The 26,210-nt window shown below is 35.0% G+C and overlaps 1 protein-coding gene across 1 annotated transcript in view; it reads left to right on the top strand.

The window, feature by feature from the left end:
• SHISA9 (shisa family member 9) overlaps nucleotides 1-26,210 on the top strand; it is a 467,598-nt gene that overhangs the window by 388,720 nt on the left and 52,668 nt on the right. The window contains exon 4 of the mRNA XM_074196442.1: nucleotides 18,084-18,239. The gene's annotated coding sequence lies outside the window, so the exon portion shown is untranslated. The remainder of the gene's footprint in view (nucleotides 1-18,083; nucleotides 18,240-26,210) is intronic.

Below are 26,210 nucleotides of genomic sequence, written 5' to 3'. Positions count from 1 at the left end.
TCTGGGAAAAGGATTCCACTGAAATGTAAATATGGTGTCCGTGGTCCTCTAGACCAGCTGGGTCCAGCAGATCTGTAATTTTCTATGTTGGAACTTGCCCTCTAACCCTGCAGGGGCACCCCAGACTATCAGTTCCACAGCCAAAACCTCCGCTCCCCAGTTGGCTCTTGGACTATAGCTCCCACAGTCAAAGCCTCCGCCACTGATCTTAGGTTAGTCCAGCTCTCACCCTGCCCCCACTGGCTTTCTGCACTTTGCCTGCAGCTCACTCACAGTTCCCAGAGACAAACCTTGTTGGTAGATGTTCTTCAACCAGCTTCTTTCTCTGGTTTTTGTCGACTGAATTTCTGTTAAGAGGTTTGTTTCATAATATATATATATATATATGTATATATATATATATATATATATATATGTATGTATGTATATGAGGGAAGACCAGGAGACCTTAGTACAGTGCATGTCTTCTCTCTCTGCCATCTTGGCTAGAAATTGAGAGAAACTATTTTTAATTACTTAGCAAAAAATCAAATAACATGGAATTGAATTATCACAAATTTAAAATTATTGGCAGTTGAATCATTGAAGTTTGATAATAATCTCCTTGAAGGCATGGACTATTTAATTTCTGTTTTGGTATTCCCAGAAAGTGGTGGTCCCTTAATAAATGCTTTTAAATTGATGACACTTAATACTCAAGGGACCTAAGGCAAACATTTTGCCTTCTGAGAGTCTCTATATCTCTTCTGTAAAATGAGGGTATTGTGCTAGAAAACATATGTGGTTTTTCTAGCTCTAGATATATGGAGCCTGAGAGTGAATAACTCAGAAAGACTTCATTGAACTGATGCAGAGCAGAACCAGAGTGGCAACACTGGATGATCATCAATTATGATGGATTGATTATTTCAGCAGCAAAATAATTCAAGACTTGTGATGGAGAATACCATTCATATCCAGAGAAGGAAATTTAGAATTTAAATGCAGATCAAAACTTACTATCTTCAGTTCTTTAAAAAAGTTGTCTTATGAATTGTCATTTTTTTAAAACAAATTTTTTGCCTTTCGTATGTGATTCTTCTTTCACAACATGATTGATATGGATCTATGTTCAGCATGGTTATAAATTTAGAACTTATATTGCTTTCTGTCAGGGGTGGGGGAGAGTAGAGAGGGAGGAAGAAAAATGGAAAAAAATGATTTTTGAAAAGTTATTACATGAGGTTCGGAAATAAATAAATATATAAATAAAATAACATAAAAGAGGGAAATATTTCATTTTTCTTTCCTTCCCTCTCCCTCTAGAGATGGAAAACTTTAGACATGCACACACAATAGATATATATTAGATATATACACACACACAAATATTATATATATATATATATGAAATCATTCTATACATCTTTATGTTTCTCAGTTCTTTATCTGGATGCAGATAGTATCTTCCTTCATAGATCCTTTGTAGTTTCATGATAACTTTATTTTCTATTTGAAAGAAATAGCAAGCTGTACATAATAGGTTTACAAATTCATGTATACTCATTTTTTTTAAAAAAAGTTCCTGCTATGGAAATGCATATTTTAGTTTTTAAATTAAAAATAAAATTAACCAAAAATATTAAAATTTTACAAAAGAGGGAAAGTGATGATCCTGAGAAGAAAGGGAAAGAATATTTGGGAACATTGATGTAGGATCAAAAAAGAATTAACTGGAGTATCTTTTCTATGGCTCCTAGCACCATTCACTATTGCCTTGACAGAGGGACCTTTAAAAACAGAACTTCATTCTAGTAAGGAGGAGATACTTGAGCTCAAACATGAGCACTTTGTGAACAGATAAAATGGAGGTTTTATGGGGAAATTACAGGAAAAGACTGCAGCTGTGAATCTACAGTATGAAACTTTACAAATTGAGATAAAATCACTTAAAGTTCTTTTTTGGTGCAAATTGAAAATTTTCTAAAACAACCTACAATATGGGCATGTCTGAAGGCTAGGGCAACTCCTGCTGAGAGGCAGGTTTTATTGGAGACCTGAAGAGATAAGAATTTCATCCTTCACTTAACATTGAAAAAATACAGCATTTTTTTTGTCCCAAGAAATTGAGCAAAGTCCAAAATAGTCAACTGGTCAAGCTGAGCTAACTTTCTGGCACATGGCACTGTTTTCTTATTTTCTGGCCAGGACAGTGTTTTGTATGGTACAAAGCTAAAACTCAGTATCCCTCTTTTATCTGCTGCTGACCAAATATTTATCAACTAGTAAAAACTCATCTCTCTCCTATTTGGAACAGAGTTGGGACCTACATATTAAGGGAAAAATGGTCTCTTTGTCATGAAAGTAGATATTACATATATATTTGATTAAAGACATACACTTTCCATAGAGGAGAGCCTTCTCTGGCCCTCACTTAGAGAATATATATATTTTTTGTTTTACATATAGTCTTAACATGCTTAGTTATCTATTTTCCAAACGACATCAAGTTAAGAGTAGCATATTAGAAAAGAGAGAGGGGTTGGTATAAGTGAGAAATACTGGTAACATTTCTAAATGACAGCCTAATAATAAGAGAGGAACAGGAAAATTATAGAAAATAGACACAAGAATTTTAAAAGCATGACACTCTGGGACAATTTTGCTTATGGATAAATAGTGCTGCTCACCTTAATAAATCCTAAGGGAATCATATCAGAGCAGAATAACTGATGCTCACAATCATCAAGAAAAGGTTAAATTCTGTTCAGTGTTTAAGAAGGCAGGAAAGTGTATCACATTATTTACAAAAAGTGTCTATAAAATTATTAAAATATAAAAATGTTGGGTTTTTTAAGTGGTACTATTTAGGGCACTTAGATATCCAGAAAAACTTTTCTGAAGGGTTCTAGGGAGTCACAGTCTTGTCTTTCTGTATATGTCTGTTTTTCTGTCTATGTAATGATGTAAAAGACTTGCACAAAATACATATTTGTAATTTATCATGGAGGAAATTGGAAACCACTGAATATTCTTGAATAGCTATATGAAATGATCAGATCTATGCCTTGAAAAGATTATTTTGGCAAATATGTAAAGTCTGAATAAGAGAGAATAGGTTTCAGAGGAAGAGAAACTTATAGTAGTTTTGGCAGGAGGTAATAAATATTGAGGTCCCTTACCTATTTAAAATGTATTGTGGGATATGGTGTTAGTTACTGTCTGTTTGATTTCTGCCATACTACTTATCAATTTTCCTAGCAAATTTTATCAAATAAGAAATTTTATCCTAGGTAATTATTTTAAACTTTATCAAATACTAGATGACTAAGTGCTATTGTCTCTAATTCTTCCTTGTGCAGTCTGTTCCATTAGTCTATCTTTCTGTTTTAATCATTACCAGATGGTTTTTATGACTGCTATTTTAAAAGATAGATGATTTTAAAAGATGAGATTTGGAGGTATGCTACTCCCTTCATTCCTTCCTCTTTTCCTCATTTCCTTCGATATTCTGGATCTTTTGTTTTTCCAAATGAATTTTATTATTATTGTAGCAAGTTCTAATAATCCCTTTGGTAATTTGTTTGGTATAGTATTAAAAATGTAAATTAACTTTTGTAGTATTGTCATTTTTATTTTATTGGAATGGTCTAGCAATGCCTGAATATTGGATGCTGGTCACATGAAAAATACAGATATAAGTGAGGTTAGGATAGATAGCATCAACATGTTATGGCAAATAATTATATTAGAGAAGATGTAGGAGAAGTAAAAGATAACTGACATTTAGAAACTGCATAAATGATAAGATATGCAGTTAGGTGCTATTAAAATGGGAAGCCTGAAATCAGGGAAGACTCACCTTCCTGAGTTCAAATCTAGTCTTGAATTTTTATTAGCTGTGTGACCCTGAGTAAGTCACTTAACTCTTTTTATCTCAGTTGTTCATCTCTAAAAATGAATTGGAGAAGGAAAAGGTTAAATCATGCTCATATCCTTGTGAAAAAAATAGCAAATGGGATAACAATGTGTCAGACACAATTGAAATGATTGAACAACAACAAATGTTAAGATGTTAGTGTCTATTATGGAAACAGGGAAATCTGGTGGAGGGGAGGGTTTAAGAGAGAATGTAGTAAATTGGGAAACAATCTTTACAACTAATGATTCTGACAAAAGACTCATTTCTAAAATATACAGAGAACTGAGTCATATTTTTAAAACAAAAAGCCACTCCCCAATTGACAAATGGTCAAAGGATATGCAAAGGCAATTTACAGATGAGGAGATCAAAGTAATCTATAGCCATATGAAAAAATGCTCTAAATCATTAATTATTAGAGAAATGCAAATTAAAGCTTCTGTGAGGTACCACCTCACACCTCTCAGATTGGCCAGTATGACCAGGAAGGATAATGATCATTGTTGGAAGGGATGTGGGAAATATGGGACACTATTACACTGTTGGTGGAGCTGTGAACTCATCCAACCCTTCCGGAGAGCTATTTGGAACTATGCCCAAAGGGCAACAAAAATGTGCATACCCTTTGACCCAGCAATACCACTACTGGGTCTATACCCTGAAGAGATGAGGAAAAAGGGTAAAAACATTACTTGTACAAAAATATTTATAGCAGCCCTGTTCGTGGTGGCAAAGAATTGGAAATCCAGTAAATGCCCTTCAATTGGGGAATGGCTTAGTAAACTGTGGTATATGTATGTCATGGAACACTATTGTTCTATTAGAAACCAGGAGGGATGGGATTTCAGGGAAACTTGGAGGGATTTGCATGAACTGATGCTGAGTGAGATGAGCAGAACCAGAAAAACACTGTATACCCTAACAGCAACATGGGAGTGATGTTCAACCTTGAAGGACTTGCTCATTCCATCAGGGCAACAATCGGGAACAATTTGGGGCTGTCTGCAAAGGAGAATACCATCTGTATCCAGATAAGGAGTTGTGAATTTTGAACAAAGTGCAAGGACTATTCCCTTTAATTTAGAAAAAAAACCAGATAGCTTATTGTCTGATCTTTTTACCTCTTAGACTTCTCTTCTCTTTAAGGATATGATTTCTCTCTCATCACACCCAATTTGGATCAAGGTACAACATGGAAACAAAGTAAAGACTGAAAGAGTGCTCTCTGTGGGGGGAGGGGGGAAGGAAGCAAGATTGGGGGAAAATGTGAAACTCAAATAATATCTTTAATAAAAATAAATTTAAATTAAAAAAAGAGAGAAGGTAGAGAATAATGAATTTTGTTTTATTTTGGATATGCTGAATATGAGATTCTAATGACAAATCCAAATGGATATCTCTCTGTAGGCATTTGGTACTACATGATTAGAACTCAATAGAAAGATTAGGACTGAATAAAAAAGAATTCAGAGTGACTTTCTTAGAAATTCAACCAATAGAAACAAATGACATTGATAAGAAATATTTAGATAAAAAATGTAGTCCAAGAAAAGAGGTTCTAGAGGAACACCCATACTTAGGGAATAAGAGATATATGATAATGCAGGAAAGGAAACCAAGAAATAGAGATCAAATGAATAGGAGAACAAGAAGAAATCATAGAAACCACATAAAGGTATCATAGAAACCACAAAAGGAGAATCTAAGAGAAGATGGCTAGGAGAAGATGGTTAAATGAGTTTGAAAACAGCAGAAGGATCAGAGTTGGTGAGGATTAGTAAAAAATGCCCACAATTTGACATTTGAGATGATTTGTATCCTTTGAGAGAGAAAATTCAATAGAAAAGGTGGGTGAGGTCAAGTACAGATTTTCCATAATGCTGAGCAGTGATTAGTTGGTGAGGAAATAGAAGGAGTTATGTGTAGACTATTTTTTTCTAGGTTTAGCAATCATTAAGTATTTTAAAGTATATACTATTTTCCAGGTACTGCATTAGGCACTAGAAGTATAAGTACAAATAATGAAATAATTCCTACCCTTAAGAAATTTATTTTCTAATGGAAGAAACAAGTCCATATAGGATATATATATATATATATATATATATATATATATATATATATATATATATGATATATATAAGCATATATATTATATATATATATAATGAGTATAAAGGGAATAATGTGTGTGTGTGTGTGTGTGTGTGTGTGTGTGTGTGTGTGTGTGTTCAAGAAAGTTTGGAAGGGAAGGCAATAAAGGGATCAGGGAGCACTTCAACCAGAAACAGAAAGTAGGACCTAAGAAGTATCTTCAAGGAAGGGAAGTGTGTGGGGGGGTGTTCTATAAGTCTCTAGTAAGGAGAGGAGAGGAAGTGTATTCCAGACATGTGGAATAATCAATGCAAAGTCACAAAGATAAAAGATGGCATGTCCTTTGTAAAAGAACAGAGAGAAGAGTGTGTGCTAAGAGTGTGGGAGGAGAAATAATGTCTAATGAGATTACGGACAAGGGTCAAGTTGTATAAACTGTGCCAGGGTTTTAAAAGATAACAAAAAATTTATATTTTGTATTAGAGGTAATAGAAAACTGTGGAAACTGATTGAATGGGAGTGTTAAATGATCAGATCTATGCTTAAGAAAAATTATGTTAGCAGGAATGCATAGGATATTCTGGAGAGGACAGGGGCAAAGAGACCAATTACTAGACTGTTGTAACAATGAACATGAAAGGTGACGATTACCTTAACCAAGGTAGTAACTATATTACTGACAAGAATGAAAACTTCTGGGAAAATAGACTGGTAAAAAATTAGATTCAGATAAACATCTTACACCACATTTCACAATAAATCCAAATGGATATATGGCATGATATTTTTAAATATATAGAAGGCAGTCTGATCATTTAATTTTCACAGTTAAGATAAAATAAGAGATAAATTCTTAGACAAACATGGGATTGAGGCAATTATCAAAGTTAATACAGATATTTTGATTACATTAAATTTAGAAAAGCTTTTATACAGATAAAATTAGATGCATCTGGTATAAAAAGGGAATTGTTGACTGGAAAAAAAAATCAAAGGCCAAAAACTATTTCCAGTGGACAAGTGGTTAAAGGGTAAAAACAAAGACTGCTTAAAAGAGTTGCAAACTATTAACAGCTTTATAAACTAATGCTCTAAGTCACTAATAATAAGAAAAATTCAAGTCAAAACAACTTAACTTTATTTTGCATCTAGGAATTCATTAAAGATGACAAAAGATAGGAAATAGTCTATATTAGAGGAATTATATTGTTGGTGAAGCTGAGAATTAATGTGATCAATCTGCAAAGCAATTTGTAATTAAGCAAATAAAATGGGGAAAATGTCCATACCCTTTGAACTAGAGACTATAGGCACATACTCTAACAACAATAACACAAAATTAATAATAATAATAACCAGTATCTACATTGCATTTTAAAGTTTGTAAAATACTTGACAAATAACTTTTTCCCCCTTTCACAAAAGGATAGATAGCATTATGATCTTCATTTTATAGATGAGAAAGCTGAAGGTAGAGTTTAATTGATTTACTCAGGGTCATAGCTAGTAAGTGTCTTCTGATGTTAGATTTAAACTCATGTCTTCCTGAATTCCAGCCTAACATTCTATCCACTGAGAAAAAAGGGGTTCTGTATATGCCAACAATTTTGTGGCAGAAAAGAACTGGTAACAAAATAGATGTCCACTGATTGGTGAATAGCTAAACACATTTGGTACATGAATTTAAAATGAAATATCATTGTATTGTAAGAAATTTATGGGAGAGCAGTAATTTTCCCCTTCATTGAAGCAAGAAGAATATTGGGGCAACTAGCTGGCACAGTGGATAGATCACCAGCCCTGGAATCAGGAAGATCTGAGTTCAAATCCAGAATCAGACAATGATTACCTAGCTGTGAGACCTTGAGCAAGTCACTTAATCCTGCTGTCTTGCAAAAAAATAAACAAGATAAATACAGAGAATCATCCAAAGGTATGCATTATGATGCAAGGTGAAGTGAGCAGAGTCAAGAATGAAAACAATTTTCATAATGACTACACCAATCTAAATGATAAGAATAAGAAGTATAAAAACAATAGAAAATGATTATTACAAAATTATAAAGAACAACCTTGACCCCAAAAAAGAGATTTGAGAAGACTCTTTCTACCCTTTTCTCCACTCTTTTTTTTCTTTTTTTAGGTTTTTGCAAGGCAAATGGGGTTAAGTGGCTTGCCCAAGGCCACACAGCTAGGTAGTTATTAAGTGTTTGAGGCTGGATTTGAACTCAGGTACTCCTGACTCCAGGGCCAGTGTTCTAAGTGTTCTATCCACTGCACCACCTAGCCGCTCCTTCTCCACTCTTTTTATAGAGTAGGGAAACTATGGTTGTGGAACAATGCATATAAAAGTCAAAAGTTTTTCAATATATTTATGGACTTTGCTAATTTGTTTTCTTTTTCTTTTTTTTAATGAAAATTCTTTAGTAGGGAAATCTAAGTGATTTGAAAGCAAACCATGTGGGGGAAGGTTAAAAAAAGAAAAATAAATTTGCATGATAACCTTATTACATATTTAAAAGGAACAAGTTGTATATAATAAATCTGCAGTTTCATGTGCAACCAATTTTTCCTGCTGTGGAAATGTTTGTTTTATTCCATAAATTAAAAAATACATTGAAAAATTAAATAAATAAAAACAAGAGGTAAATAACAATGCACTAAATTAAGTGTATAATCAGCATAAATATAAATGTATACAATGCAGTTAAATACAAGATAGTTCTGGTTGGAGAGTCATAGCAATGGAGTTTTCAGAAATTACATCAAGCAGAAAATGGTACTAGAATTATAGCTTAAAGGAAAAGAAAGGGACACTGCAAAATGGTAAGTAAAGGAGGAGTTCATTCCAGTTATGGGAGACAGCCAGTGCCAAGTTCTGTGTTGTGTATAAGAAACAGAGTATCTTCTCTCCTAATAGTAGGGTATGTTGGATACAAGAATTTTCCCATAGCATTCCTGACAGGGTTGCTTTTATATTACTTTCCTTATGTAAATAGAGTATGGTTGAGTGAAAATAACCCTGGGATTGGGGTCAGGAAGACTAGGGTTTAAATTCTGCCTTCTAGTTTTGTGAACTTTGACAAGTCACTTATTCCTTTAAGTCTTGGTTTTCTCATTTGTACAATGGGAATAATGATAATGATAATAATAATAATATATAGGGTCAAATAAGATGGTATATGCAAAATATTTGAAAATATTAAAAGTAGTCTATATTTATACATTCCAGTTACAATTATTACTTCAACTTCTCCATCATATTTCTCTATTTAGTGACAAAATGGTCCTCATAAATACTATATTTGTACTCTGGTTTTCTCAATAGAAACCTTCCATATGCTAGAATACTTAGATTATACTAATTTAGTTTCAACTTGTTGAAAATATTTCTAAAATTTTTGAGTCTCTTTTCCTGCCATAGTAAGTAGAAAATATAACTATGATTGAATCTTCCTCTACTAATATAGGAACATAAATTGTCATCTGTACATGTTAACGGTCTTCATTATTCCTCATGGATGTATTGGCTAGTTTTATAATGGAAAAATAAAGCAGGCAAATTCTTCTTTCAAATGATGGGGGAAGAAGATTCTCCAGAAGGATTTAGGAGGAACCTAGGATCAAGGGTAGGCCTTTTTTGTAGTTTTATCCATATAATCTTGCACAGTACTTGGACACCCAGTAGTTGCTTTGATTGTTTAACGATCATGGAGTTCAGTTCTTTCATTTTGTAGATGAGCAAACTGATACTCAAAGAAGGTAAACAAATGGCTTGTCCAAGACACATAGCCAGTAGAGAAGGTAGGATTCAAGACCCAGTATTATTAATTCCAAGTTCAACACTCTTCTCACTACACCATATTGCCCTCTAGCAATTGGATAACAAACAATAAATAATAATTATATATTCCTGACTTTTTACTGCTTTCCTCTCCATTGAGACAATCAGTTATATCATCTTCACAACTTCACAACTACTTTTTAGTTCTGACTCATCCAAGGAGGGTAATATCTTTTGGATGCTCAGCTCTTTAAATCTCAAACTCTCCCTGGAGATGTATAGCATAACTGGCGTCCAAACCTTGGGAAGTGTTCAACCTTCAATTGGATATGTTCCCTGTGAAAATAGGTCCTTGTACAATCCTTGGGCCAGGGTGATGTGGGAGAATAAGTGAAAGTAAAAGAGAGAAAAAATGTCTTAGATTTGAGGACTAATTTGATTAAAAGATCCCTTTCTCCACCCCTTTCCCTTCCATCTTCCAATAGAATCCGGACCAAAGTGCCAACTGTGGGAACAGAAGTGCTCTCCCACTTACTTGGACTCCCACCAGAGACTAGGTCCCTCTAACTATATTTACCCACGTTCTCAGTTAACTACTTCATGCGTATGTGTGTGTGTGATGGGGCATATGCAGAAGCAAAAATATGCTCAAACGTCACTCCAGCATTAACTATAGTACGCTTCTCTATATGTAGCTTGTCAGCTTATATATAGGTGCTTATACTGTGTGTATTTCTGACTCTACTTGCGTTTTCCATAAAATTTAGACAGGTTGATTTTTCCCCCACTAAAGGAAGAAAAGGAATAATGTCTAACTCTCTTGAAAACTTTTAGAGCTTAGTTGGCCATTGAAATCATCTTCAGTTTATAGAATTACATTAGACTTTCTTGTTTTTCATAGGATCATAAATTTAGAGCTGAAATTAACTTTAGAAACCATTTATTTCATATTTTTCACTTTACAAATGGGAAAATCTGAAGCTTAAAGAGGTTAGTGATTTGCTCATGGTAGTAAAAAAATCAGATCAGAATTTTAAACTGGATGCTTTGATTCCAGAGTCAGCACTTCTCCCACCATACCACATTGATACCCCCCCATTCACTTTCTAACTCTCCCAATTTTTCCCTCCACCTTTTACCTGTCTCCATAGATGAAAGAATCATCTATCTGCCTTACAGTCAGCTCAACAACCTTGACTGAACCCTATGCTCACTGACCTGTACCACATACCATTTAGGGAGAAAATAAAGGAAAGAGGAAAGACTTGTCCTTTATAGGCATGTAAAGTCTAGATGAAAAAATATGAGGAAATTTTAATGATGCATATTCAAGCAAATGTTAATGAAAATAGTGTAAACAATACTAGTGCTGAGGAGATGAGGGAGGAAAGCAAAGTCATTAAGATGAAAATTAGATCTAGGGAGGCTTCTAGGCTATATTCACTCCTCTTATCTATTAATACCTTCTGGGCTTGTTTCTCCAGGTTTAAAATGGGGGTATTAATAGCACCTACCCCCCATAGAGTTACAATGGCAGGAGGGAAAGGATAGAGAGACAGACAGACAGACAGACAGACAGAGAGAGAGAGAGAGAAGAGAGAGATTTTTTTTTTACCACGCAATTACTCTTCAGGGCAATATTGTGTAGTGAGTAGTTGTTGTAACTCATAGTCGGTGCTTTTTAAATGGTTGGGGATTGAATTGAAAAAATTATGTGACAAACATATTTTATAAGGTAGACCTAGTTAGGAAGATGTGACTTCAAATCCTGCCTTAGATATAATAGACTGCTGCTGGGTCTGCCTGTCACAGATCTCTCCCCAATCCATTCTCAGCCACTAAAGTGACTTTTTCTAAAGCATAGGTTCTGATCATATCACTTCCTTACTCAATGAACTCCAGTGGCTCCCTATTGCCTCTAGGATCAAATATGAAAAGCTTTGTTGGGCATTCAAAGTCCTTCATAATTCACCCCCCCCCCTTCTTCCTTCCCAGTCTTCTTATACCTTACTTCTTCACACCTTTTTTATTTAGGGATTAATTCTGGCTGTTTCACAAATGAGACATTCCATCTCTTGACTCCTGGTGTTTTCTCTAGTTGTTCCCTCCCCAACCCCCAACCATGTCTGTCCTTGGAATGTCTATCCCTTCCTGTGTTTGCAGCTTTAAGTCCCAGCTAAAATCCTACCTTTCATAGGAAGCTATCCTTAACCTCTCTTAATCCTAGTTTTCCCTCTGTTAATTATTTTCTATTTATTGTAAATAACTTGATTTGTATTTATTTATTATTCTATTAGGCTGTAAACTCCTTGAGGGTAGAGATTGCCTTTACTTCTGTTTTGCATTCCTATGACTTAGCTTGGTTTCTGGCATATATAGGCTTGTGACCATTGGTAAATCATTGAACTTCTCTAGGCTTCAGTTTCCTTACCTATAAAATGGGAATAATAATAATAATAATAATAAGTCCTATCTCCCAGAGTTGATAGTTTGTCCTTTACTCTTTTTTCTTTTTGTTTTTTTTTAAGTTTTTTTTTTTTTTTGCAAGGCAATGGGGTTAAGTGACTTGCCCAAGGACACACAGCTAGGTAATTATTACGTGTCTGAGGTCGGATTTGAATTCAGGTACTCCTGACTCCAGGACCGGTGTCTATCCACTGCACCACCTAGCCGCCCCTTGTCTTTCACTCTTGAAGAAGACCATGCCGTGGCATGTAAGTGACTTGGATTTAAGTGAGGAAGGGCTATGCAAAGTTACCAGCGTCACACTCTCATCCAGAGTTACCTGTTTCCAGGAGCCAGATATGGATCAGGACAACTGGAGACAACCCTCTAGAGTTGTTGTGAAGATCAAATAAGATCAGTGCTTTGCAAATCTTATAGTATGATATAATTAACCACTGGTTTATGTCTTGTAATACTCAGTTACAAGTCTAGCCAGAGTGGGGACCATACTTTGTAGGGCTAACTAAATTTTTATTCATTTGAATAGAACTGATTCCTAGATCAGTTTATGAGCCTAATTAATCTCCTACCCTCAGAAATGGACCTTTTCCCACTGATAATACTGATTTTGAATGAATTACTAATCTGGGCTTGTAAAGTTAATCAGACTATCCAACCACTTAAGTACTGTATAACTTGAGCAAGAGCTTTGGTTTTAGGGGAAAGAGCTTAGACTGTAGAAACAGAAAACTGAAGGCAAGACAGTCAAATTTGGATGCTACTTGGATTACCTCAAGGCCTTTGGGCTAGCTCCAATTTCTCTGGAGGCAAATTTCCTTGAGTATCTGTGTTTTGGGGTTGAAACCCCCCCCATTTTAACTAGTTATTGTTCAGTGGTTCAATAATATCTGACTCTTTGTGATTCCATTTTGGGTTTTCTTGGCAAAAAGTATGGAAACTATTAGCCATTTCCTTCTCTAGCTCATTTTCCAGATGAGGAAACTGAGGCAAACAGCATTAAGTGACTTGCTCAAGGTTGCACAACTAATAAGTATCTAGGCCAGATTTGAATTTAGGAAGATGAGTCACCTAGTTAGTTGATTTTAACTAGGCAAGGATATTTTATTGAATTAAACAATTGGAATGGAATATTGATAAAGAGCTGCACACTTTCTTGAATCAATCAGATCCATTATGTGTGAGACTGGATAATGCTCTAATTCAGAAGTAGCAAACTCAAATAGAAACAGATCCCTCAGATTGCATATTGATTTAGAAAACTTTAAATTAAAGTATTCAAGTTTTATTGCTTTTAAAAAATATTTTATTAAACATTTCTTAAGGCCAGTACTTGGGTGTTGTGGGTCACAGACAATAGTGTTTTATATCTCTGTCCTAAGAAATTTGTATAAAAAGAAGTTATTTTGGAAGGGGAAAACTTTCTTATTTTCTAGCTTGAAGAGACTGGAGCAAGCTAGCATTTTCAACATACCCTTGAGGAAAAAAAGCTTGTTCTGATCTCTGAAAGGGAAAAGAGAAATTGTGAATTCACGGATGTTACCAGAATCTCAGAACAGAAACCTCAAGTAAAGATCAGCACTTTCCTCACCTTCCCCTTCCAATTTTTATCTATTCATTGACACAGTGATATGATCAGCTATTTCATTGAAAAATATTTCCAAAAAACTTAATTTTGTCAAATTCGCAAACAGACCAAAGATAACTAGGAATAAGTTGGATATGCAAATTTAGTCAAAGAATGTAGCCTCTGTCTAAAATGTTAGACATTATCCTAACTGGGGACTTGGAGTAATTGTGAATGAATTCAGAGCTTTTTTCATTTAAAATACATTCCCAAAAGTCAAAGAGGAAAAAGCCAGGTGGGCTTAAGGATCATGATGTTACCCCAGTCTTAAAGGAGTTCAGTATTATAACAGGATTTTAAATATAAAATGATAGTGTTGAACTAGGTGTTCTCAGAAGTCTTTGCCAGTTCTAAATCCATGTTTCTAATTTGGGTGGAGGAAAGGAAAAACTTTATTAAAAGGAAATTTGTTTGGAAAATATCATTTTTGGATTCAGAACCAATTGATAGAGAAGTGTCTCACTTTGATATGTCCCTGGTCTCTAATTATTAGTTTGGGATTGTGAGACTGAATAAACAAGATGTTACCCTAGCTCTGCCAAGGTAGTTTTTCTTTTTGTGTGTGTGTTACCATCATGACAGATGAGGTAGATACAAAGAGGATGGGACTTTTTTGTTCAAGGAAAAGCTGAAGCTAGGATTTCTAGCACCAGCACAAATTCAGTTGGGGCTAGAGAGTATTCAAAGGTATGACTTCTCTTCTGTGTAGTCTTCAGAGAGAGAGATCATGTGATATGAAGAATTAGAGGAACTTGGAGGTCAGAGTGTTTGATAGAAGGAGGGGTTATAAGGTAATGACGTCTATAAGTTGGATATTGAACTTCTTTTGGGGGGGATGGAGGTGGCAGAATGACTCAGAGGTCCCTAGATGACAGTAGTGCTGAAGTTGGGGTCACAAAGACCTGGGTTTAAAACTTGCTTCTGATATTTCTTGCTATGTGCGTTTGGGCTAGTCATTTATATCATTCCACCCTCCATGTAGATAATAATGTTCAGAGTAGCTATTTTACAGGGTTGTCATAAGATTAAAATAAGATATGGTACATAAAGTGCTTTGGAAAAAACTGTAGAATTACCGTAAAATTATAGATTAGGAGCTGGAAGTACCTTTAGAGGGCACATCTCAATCCAGCCCCTTCATTTTGTATATAATAAACTTGAGACCCAGGGGAATGAATTTAATGAATCACTTGGCTAAGTTTACACAGGTAAAAAGTGTTATAGGTGGGATAAAAATTTGTGTCCTCTGACTTAGGAACTATGTTTCCACAGAGTCAAATATTTTAAACTTCTTCTAGTGTATTAGGAAAAAATGCAAACAAAGTCTTATTCATCCATTAGAATATAAGGTCTTTGGAAGTAAGGACTATTTTTTGTTTTTGATTTTGTTGGGAATATAACTTTGACTTTGCATTCCCAATATCTAGCATAGCGTCTGGCTTGTAGTAGGAATTTAATAAATACTAGTAGATTTGGATCAGGAGAAAAAAGAAAGTTAAGATTATACCACAAAAATGTATTTTACAAGCTGCTGCTTCTCTGGACCTGAAACCTGTTGTGATGTGGGAGGAATAAAGTAATGCATGGCCTTTGACCTTTTTGTAAATACATCTATCTTTAGAGTGAAAAGGAGGGAGGAGGAAGATTCACCCTCATTACTGTTCATCACCCAGTGGTAATTGGATGGTGACCCACTGCAAAAGTGAAAGCCATCAGGTCAACCCTGGATCCTTTGGCTTACTGATGGGGATGACAAGATAGGGCAGCTACTTTCTGTTTACACTGGCAGCATCCACTGAACATTCCCCTTACCTCTGAGACTATCTCCATATGATTTCCCCTTAGTCACAATTCTAAGACTATGTTCACTTGTTCCCTTGGCCTGAAAATACGTCACTTCTCCACACCCTGACCATCCTTCAAAGATCCACAAATAATAGTGATATCAATAATTCATAACAATAATAACTAGCATTTATAAAACACTTTATGTTTTGCAAGGAGTTTCATATATCTTATCTCAGTTGATCCTCACAGCAACTTTATAAGGGATGAGAATTATCATTATTATCACCATTTGACAATTGAAGAAATCAGTGCTGAGATAGGCCCACACAGCTGGAATGTGTCTGAGGGAGGATTTGAAACCAGGTTTTCCTGATTCCAAGCCTATCCACTATGCCGTTTAATTGCCTCACTCATGCAAACCTTAAGTTACAAGTCATTCTCTGCTGTATCCCCCAACTCCAATCACTTAGTGATGGGATTTAAATCTAGGTCTTTCTGACTTCAAATTAAGTACTTAATCCACTATGTCATAGTTCCCCCAATCAAAGAAATGATGAAAAATAAAGAATGAATATATATCTATCCTTCTCTCTGCCATTTCTCTCCCCCATAAAAAGTGCTCCCCTCATTATTTCAACCCTCACTGTCCTCTTTGTCTGAACTTCTATAGTCTTTCAATAAGACACACCCAATCTATCATATAATTTTGATATTATATCATTTGAGAGGTTGTATAACACAGAAAATAAGGAGCTGGCCTCAGAGTGAGAATGAATCAGGTTCAAATCCTTCCTTTGATGTATTAACTGTACAACCTTGGCTAAATTCTCCAAACTCTCCATGCTCTAGGCAGCTCTATAGGACTATTAAGTTGCAGAGAAAGTTCTAAGTTGCATTGGTAGAATTTCCTTAACTGTGATTTCTCTATACTGATAAAATCATTAGTCCATCCCTATTTGATGGGGATAATGCTTCTGAGATTGTTGGAAATCAGACTGAAGATATCAGATTTACATCAAAACCCTATACCATGTTTTACATGTTTTACAATGCAATCTATATGGATACATGATTGGATATATAATCTTAATATTAAAGATCATATCTCAAAAATGTTAGAAGGGAAATAGATCGTGTGTGTGTGTGTGTGTGTCTGTGCCTTTCACACAACTATGGGTAGTCGTTGAATTCCTAACCAAAGGAAAGAGACAATTACAAAACATAAGATAAATAACTTTGATTGCATGATACTAAAAGGCTTCTGCACAAATAAAATTAATGCACCTATGACAAGAAGGGAAATGGTTAAATAGAAAGCAAATGTTTTTCAAATTTTTCTGATAAGGGTTTGGTATTCTGGATATGTAAACAATTAAAAATATCTGTATCTTTGTTATAAAGATTATATTTTATTGATATTAAATAATTTAATTACTAATTATTAATCAACAATTATTAAATTGATAAACATTATGTATAGTATAAAAATTATTAGTACAGTTCTTATTCCGGGGGATTTCCTACTAATTGTTTCATGTGTATTAATCTTGACTCCCCAATGACAGTATAAGTTCTTAAAAGCAGAGACCATGCATGTTCAGCTTCTCTAATTCCTCACATTACCTGCACATTGTAGATATAACTTCATAAAATAGGCATATGATGAATATTTGAGCAATTGGATGATTTTTAGGGGGTTTTTTTTTTGGAAGGTAATGGGGTTAAGTGGCTCACCCAAGGCCACATGGCTAGGTAATTATTAAGTGTCTGAGAATGGATTTGAACTCAGGTACTCCTGACTCCAGGGCTGGTGCTCTATCTACTAGCTGCGCCCCCAGAATTGGATGATTTTTTGATTGAATAACAGCAACGCTTCTGTGGTCCATTTTACCCTTAAAGGTCTTCATAACTTGGCCTTTTCCTGTCCTTCCACTCTTTCCTTCCCTTCATACTATCTTTCATTTAGCTACTTTGATCTTCTGTTATTCATCTTCCAGTCTCTGTATTGGCTGTCCCCTCAAGTCTAGGATACTTTCTCCCATGACTTTTGATTCCTAACTTTTCTTCCTTCTTTTTAAGACATGATTAAAATCCTATTTTATATAGGAGGCATGTCCCATCCTATCCACTTCTAAGATAAATGCCTATTTATACTATATACAGATCTTTTTATCTACATAGTTATTTGCATATTTCCCCTATTAGAATGCAAACTCTCTAAGGGCAAGGATTCTGTTTTTCTTTCTTTTTAAATATTTTTTTGTATTCCTATTACTTAAGCCAGTGCTTGAAACATAGTAACTGCTTAATAAATACTTATTGACTGTCTGAATAGGTGTTCTGATTGGACAAGGAGGAGTTTGAGGTGAAAGCTATCAGTTCTTTCACTCTTTGTTAACTATCTTTCTCTCTGTTGTTTATTGCAGATGCCACTCAACTGAACAATGCAGTGCCAACCTCCCCTCTTCTCCCACAGATGTCACATCCCCATTCGTATCCCAACTTGGGGCAAATCTCCAATCCATATGAACAGCAGCCTCCTGGCAAGGAACTGAACAAGTATGCCTCCTTAAAAGCTGTGGGTAAGCCCTGAAGATACCATGCTTGTTTTCTCTTTTGATTGAGTATGTTGCAAGCACTAATTCATATTCTAAATAAGACAGACTTTGCAGGTGCTTTGAAATCTTCAAGCATTTGGTAACTTTTGTTCTCATAGTTAACTAAAACAAATGAGGAAGATGTAGTCCCAGTTAAGTCAATGAAAAGATTCACTCTTTTTTTTTATTATAGGCATATCCAGAAAATGCTATTTTTCAGGATTGCTACTTAGACATTAAAATTATTGCTCACTGTAATGGTATGGATCCAGAACTTGGTATAGTACCTGAAATGGAATAAGTGCTTAATAATTGCTTATTGAATTGAATTGAATTGATCTATTTTCTCAGGCCATTATAGTAGGATAATGTTAACATCATTAGTTTTTCTGGCTTAGACTCCTGCCTGACAGTTTCTATTTCTTGTTCCCTTATTGCTTGCCATCTTTCTTTTGTTGTTCAGTGCTCCCTTCTCTAGTGGTTTTAGCTTTCTCCAATGTTTTTGGACTAACTGCTCTTGAAATGTTGCTTCATCCAATATCACATTTTCACGAAATCAAGAAATGATGTCAGGCAAGACATGACTATCTTCTCTGTAGGTAGCTCACTAGGTACTAGGCAGTAGTTCCCAAAATTTTTTTCAATAGTATGTTTTAGGTAGTTGAGCAAATGACTCAAACAACCAAAGAAATCTAGTTATTATATATTATTTTTAATATTAGGGTCATCACATAGTCATCTCACTTTTCTAAGCCTATAATCCTGGATATTAATAACTGAGACTTAGAATGATGACCACATGACTTTGTGTGATCATCAGTGATCAAAGTCAGTCTATATTCTCTTCTGAGCCTGTCTTCCATTGCTTCATATGTTTTCTATATTCTATTTAATAAAGAAGGAAAAGCAAATCCAGACATTTTTGAAGAGTTTCCAACAACTGAATCAGAAATACTGTTTCCTAAATCATTCCTTATAATCAAGACAACGTTGTACTGAAATTTAACTCATCATCTACTTTGTTTTAAGGTTTACTAAACAATTAAAAATTATCAGGGAGCTAAAGTACAAATTGCCCACACATACAAAAGAAGAAGCACTCCAGGCTAAGCAAACCAAACTCTAGCTATTAGAAAAGCTTCCCTTCCCTAGTCTTTCCCCACTATCTTTTACAAATGGAAATTTATTCCTATTATAGCAAGTTAGAATCTCATAGTTGCAAGAGATCTCAGAGTTCATGGATGCTGCACTTTACCTTCTGTTGGTAACACATTATTCCTTCTCTGAAGTTGGGTGAAAAGATTCCTTGGGTATCTAGAAATTCATGATGATATGCAATTTTAATGATTTAAGAAAATGTAAAATAACCTGATAAACAGGAGAAGCTAGAATTCAGTATTATCAACAAAGGTCAACCATACATTCCCCTCCCTAAACTTTATATAAGTTGCTATAGAAATTATTTTTCTATGCCTGCCATGTTTCAGTATTTTTATATATCTCTATATTCTAATATTTTTGTCTTTCAAAGGACATATTATTACTTCTAACCACAGGAGCAGTAAAATTCACAAGATATTTTCTTTTCTTTTCCATGCTTGCTTTAAGGGTCACTATTCACGCTCTGAAGGGTCATTGATTGAACATGCCTAGCTTAGTTGAAAAGATCCCAGAAAATATGTCTTTGGAATGCAACTCAGCTAGATATAGTAGAGCACTCTTCTTTTTGTTTTCTTTTATAGGAAATAGGGATCATTTTGAAGTCTTTCTCATTTTCCCCCTCTAGTTTCTGCTTCACTCCCTAGCAGTTCATCCTGAATGATAAATCTGTTAGTCCCTTAGGGAATAATCTTAAGACTTTGACTGTAAAACAGTTTTCTACATCTTAATGAATTTTGTTTCCCCCCCTCCCCCCAGCCTGCCTTCTTCTTACAGCTTCCTAATAGGCAGAATACTGCTTCTGGATATGACCGATGGCCAAATGCAAAGAGAGAAAGGCAGTGAGGATTGCAACCAGTCAAGCTTAGCAATCAATTCTCATAGGTTCTCATCACTCTTGTCCTATGACTTTAATTTTCCCTCTATAGTGGGGGGGGAACATCATTCTTACTACCTGATGCAGGGATATAGTAGTTAGCATGGTCCTTATCTGTAGTCTCTAGACACTAACCAGAAGCATTCAAATGTAGCTGAATCTATGAGATTTTGTCAGTTTGATTACCAACTCTTTCCAATGTCTCTTTTCTATTGCCTGCTAGAGATTAGTGTATAAAATAGAACTGGAAGTGTATGAGATAGTTTTGGTTTTCTCTAAAGAAAACTTTGATCAATTGAGAAAGGAACAGTATAGCCATTGAGAGATTCTGATGCATTTAGGTTTTAGTTTAAATACTCTTTGTAAAAATTTGGATTTATAAAATCTGACAATTTATCAATTTAGAAAGTAAAAAATCATGCCCAAAACTACTTTATAAATGGATTGACTATAGGATTCCTCTAAATCAAGAGTTCTTAACATTTTTTTTATGTATCACGGACATTTTTAGGTATCTGGTGAACCCTTAGAGGCATCTTCTCAAAATATTGTGTGCATGCAAGCAAGCGTGTATGCGTGCGTGCACACACACACACATGCATACATACTTCCATATATGTTATCAGCATTACCCAGCTGGAACTGTCCTATTGGGTCCTCAGAGGGGACCTATTCACATTCATTCTTCTTGTAAATCAAGTCATTACCCTCCTGATGTCATTGGTTCTCTTTGAGAATGAAGGGTGAACAATATACATATATGTATCTATTTCTCTCTATATACATATACACGTACACATACATATACACATACACATACATATACATATAATATCAATAAAATAATAACCAATTTATATAGCACGCTAAAGTTTACAAAGAGCTTTATATATGTTGATTCATTGGTTTTTCATAACACTCCTGTGTCCATTTTACAAATGAAGATATTAAGAATTAAAGTTAAGTGATTTGTCCAGGATTACACAATTAATAAGTATCTAAAGCAGGATTCCAACTTAGGTCTTTCTGACTCCCAAGTCTAATACTCTATCCATTGCAAAAAAAATGCTTTATTTCAGTTATAGGTTAGTTGAAAAAAAAAGATAATTTTTCCCCTCCTCCAAGTTTGTGGACCCTCAAAATCTGGCGTCAATGTTCTTCTACTAGGATTCTTCTTTCTTTTAAAAGAAACTATTGAAAAATATTTATATCTTTACAGAAACACATGTTGTATAAAAATAAGACATTTATTAATCTTGATGAACATTTCATTTAAAGAATCAGAGGACATTGGTGGGGAATCTTCGTCTTTCTCTGAATGCCAGTGTGTGAGCTTGGGCAGTACTTCACCTCTAGGGAATCCCTTATCGCATCTATAAAATGAAAGGGTTAGACTAAGAAGGTAAGGTGGGATAGTAGTCAGAGAGCTGACCTAGAAAGCCAGGAAGGCTTGAACCATCTCTGACATAGATTGGCCATATAACCTTGGACAGGTCACTTAAATTCTCGTTCCCTAGGCAACTGTCCAAGACTATAACTGCATACATGCACCTAGGGAGTACTCTATACTAATGAAATCACAATTCCAATTCCTAGATTGTTGTTGTTGTTCAGTTGCTTTTCTCTGTGACCTCATTTGGGGTTTCCTTGGCAAAAATATTTGAGTAATTTACCATTTCCTTCTCTAGCTTTTACAGTTGAGGAAATTGAGGCAAGTAGGGTTAAATGACTTAATAAAGGTTATAAAGCTAAGTGTCTGGGGGTCAGATTTGAACTTGAGAAGACAAGTCTTCCTGACTCCACTCTTCCTGATTTCCTGCTCTCTATCCACTGCATCAACTAACTGCTTTATCCCTAAACTAGATGTACTAAATCTATGATTTTATAATTTTTGATATTTCTTTCAGTTCTAAGTTTATGATCTTCTGAACCTTACTTCTTTTTTGGACTTCATCAGTCTCCTCATCTCCACACACAAAGAGCTGATCTTTTTCTCTACTAGTCTCCCCCTTCCCTATACTGATAATATCATTTTGATCAAATCAAGTAACAATAATTTCTAATGCATGCATATTATTATGCTCCTGATGACATCATTTTCTGACTCACTAAAAGAGTTGAGATTGTACAGAGTATGTTCCCTCTAATGGTCCCTGATCTCTTTCCCAACTGGAGATTATCTCAAGTTTAAAAAAATCAAATAGTCTGTTATATTGCAAAATATATAGCCTCAACTTAGACTTACTTTCTGTGAATTAGGAGCTATGTTAACAGCCTTTTATTTTTTTTATTTTAGGCTGTATCTTAGTCTCCTACACTATACTCACTTGACTAGAGTGAACAACAATTTAGGTATCATCAGTGGTAAGGAATGATGACTTCAATGATACTACCTATGACATTGGGCAAGTCACCTAATTTCACTGGTTCTGTTTCCTCCTCTATAAATATTTTCGGGGGGCATTGAACCAAATTGTCCCTTCCAACTCTAGATCTATGAATGTATGATTATTTAATTCACTCTACATACAAATTAATATAATAATAGCCATCTTCTAATGAAATTCTGTAGTACTGACTGAGAAAATTAAAACACTTTATTTTTTTGATATTGTCTCCATTTTTTTCCTCTCCTGTAATCTTTTCTTGTAATCTTTTCTTGCTGCAGTCAAACTTCTTGTCCACAGTAGAACATCTATCAGTGGAACCCTTTGCAGCCTGATGTGACCAAATCCCCAAAAGAGGGTTATTTTTCTATGAGAAAAGAATCCCTTGAGATCACATGCAGGCTAAATCTATTATCTCTTCTTCTGGCTTCCTGCTGGCCACTCATTTCAAAAATGTCAAAAAATATTTTATCTTTCCATATCTAAATTTTCTGATTCTCTTGAGGTCTCAATCTCATGACCCTGAGTCCTTCCCAATAATTTATTATCTGAGCACCAAAGCATACATTGTTTTGTCTGCCCCAAACTTCTCAATTCACCAGACTTGCTTTTCTCTTGTTCCAATGGTCATATTCTTTTCTAAGACTGTGTGCCATTGTTAACTGGCATAGAGATCAGAGGTAGTGAGTGTTATAGACAGAAAATTGACCCAAGCTTAGAAGTAAGTACTCAGATGAGACATATAGGAACTGCCTCAAAACTAGAAATGGGAAAAATGCTTGCAAGGCAATATTCTTGATATGGGTAATCAAACTCTGAGCTCTACCTGATGCTTCTCCTCCTCACTGCCACTCCCAACACAAGATTTAAAAAATTCTAGTCTTATGACCTTATCCTTAATAATTTAAATAAAAAAGAATAATGAGCCCATTCTTTCTTTCCAACCAATATCTTTTAGTTTCGAGCAAGTGCCTTTTAAGAGGCATATTACTTCCAAAGATATTTTCTTGAAAGTTCTCTAACATCTACATAATTTTTGAAAGTATTCCTGTGGACTTTTAAAAATCATCTCCTCCTCTTTACCCTAGAAAACAAAATGATGCACATATATAGAGTCAAAGAAAATATATTACCACATTGTCTATGTCCATTCTTCATATTTAGTACCTCACTCCTATGTTAGGATGTGGTCACCATACATCAGACTAAAAAGCCCCAAGTATAAATGCCATAGTGGTCAGCTCTTTGCAGACAGACCAATATGCTGTTCCTCATTCCCTGGTTCTTGACTTGGCTAATCATTTCATTTAGTCTGGCCCTAAACATCAGGTCTTAGACTTTTAGGATACCAATTCATGTATTCACCTGAGGAATTGGGCTTCTCTTTAAAAGACATGGAAAGCTTTTCCCTTTCAGTTGTCTAGATCTTCTTGGGCCACCTAGGAAGTTTTAGCAAGGTACTTTATCTCATGCCCCATGATCCAGGGGCACAGGGACCATTGGCCATTGCCAGATTGCTCTTTAGGGGACAGGGTTTGCTCAATTCAATTCAATAAGCACTTATTAAGTTTGAAACAACATGCATAAAGATAAGAACATACAGATTCAGCATAAATATAATGTTATTTCAGAGGGAAGGGTGCTAGCAAACTGATTTCTCTGGAGATGATATTCTTTAGGAAAGGTTCAGGGCAACTTTCCTTCAGAAAGGCCAACTGGTATATATTGGGTAGCCTAGAGAGTAACCTGTATTGGGGGATGGTAAATAGTGAGGGACAGGAAATGCTACTTGTAGGCACTCTACAATCATAGTTTGGAATCATGGAAAATTTATCTAGCCTTTTTGGGAAAAGGTAACTAGAGAAATTAAGGCCCAAGTATATTATTGTCATAAAAACATCAGATTTCCATTAATTATTCAGGTCTTAGCTACCAAAGGCAAAATCACAAATGATTTTCAGTAGATGAAGGATCCTAAGGGCTTCCACAGAGGAACCAAGTAGGGCAGTATTTATTTTTGACAGTCTCCCACCTCCATTTTCTACCCTTTTCCTGTTTCCTAATCCTTTTTTGTCCTTATGCTGTTTAGAGACCCTTCATTTAATATAGCTCTTCTAAGAAATTGTTCATACACTTCAAAATTATACCTTTTGCCTTCCACAATTAAAATTACCTTTCCTTCAGTGTCAATCTGAAATACATGTTGTCTGACGATCTAATTTAAATTCTCTATACGATGTGAATGACTGATATCTCCCAGGAACAATTATACTTTAAAAGAGGAACTTGTAATGAATTTATAATAGGAAGGATATGTGGGGGAGAAATTGGGAGCCACCTTCTTCATACCTATTATAGGTTATTTCCTCTCTTTTCCCTCCTTGAAAGAATAATATGACTCAGTAACTTGGTATCTCAGTTGTGAAAAGATGTCAACTTTACCCTTTAGTCATCAACCTCAACAAAGAAAATTGATCAATGCCCAGGTTTCATATTTTAGAATGGGGAAACTATGACTCAGAATGTTACCCTTTTGCTTTAGTTGCTAAAGAACTTTGAAACCAATGTGATGCCCACATTCTGTAGTTTGCAAAGTCAAGTGCCCCAAAGTATTTATTTCTTCTGTTTCATTTCAGATGATTTCTTTTATTTTATCCTTAAATGATTTATCTTGCACTGACTATAAATCAGCAACCTATTCAAGTCTTTTGAGAAGTAAATAGGATACAGATCCTAAAACATTAATAATATAACAAATATAACATATGTGAATTACTGGTTTGGATCCAAAAATCCCAGATTCAATCCTGATCTCCACTCTAACTCTGGGGTGCTCAGCTAAGGTATCCTGAAGAATTGGGTAGTTATACAAGGATCCGGGCTTTCAGATAGACACTGTGGGTGGGATGTTTGTATACAACCAACCAACAGTTGAGCATCTTTCGATTATTATTTTTTAGGAAGTTGTGATGGTGACTGGGCAGTAGCAACACTTAAGTCACCCAAAGGTATTGTATGGCTTTTCTTGATCCTTTGTTTGGATGTCTCAGAAAATTTTTTTGAAAAGTACAGAAAAGTCCTAGTGTCTGTACCCGTCCAACTGCACGCATATGTACAGTGTAGTAACATGTGTATGTCCAAGTTCACGTGTGTACATGTGAAATTATACATCTGTGTATCTATATATCAGCTGGCAAATGAGATCTGGCCAGACTCACTGATGCATCAGTGATGGGTAGTAATCCCTGGTGATTCCTCTGCCCTGCATCTTTTCATGGCTCATGTTTAAGGAAAGTACATATAAACAACAGAAAGGAGAACAGGTAAGAAGTCTACAAAAATTGTTTTTCTTACATATCTACCCAAGCAAACTAACTGGAAGACAAAACATGGAAATGGGATGAAATTATTCTCCTAAATGATGTATTGTGCTCATTCATGTTCTAGTTGATTTTTTTTCCTACTATTTGAAAAGACTGAAACTTTGGAAATATCAATCCTATTTTGGTATATGAAGGTTTATGCTGTGTGAGA

The sequence above is a fragment of the Macrotis lagotis genome, chromosome 8, assembly GCF_037893015.1.
Source record: "Macrotis lagotis isolate mMagLag1 chromosome 8, bilby.v1.9.chrom.fasta, whole genome shotgun sequence".
In the NCBI taxonomy this organism is placed as follows: domain Eukaryota; kingdom Metazoa; phylum Chordata; class Mammalia; order Peramelemorphia; family Peramelidae; genus Macrotis; species Macrotis lagotis.
The sequence above is the reverse complement of the archived record's forward strand: the minus strand, read 5'-3'. Positions and strand labels throughout refer to the sequence as shown.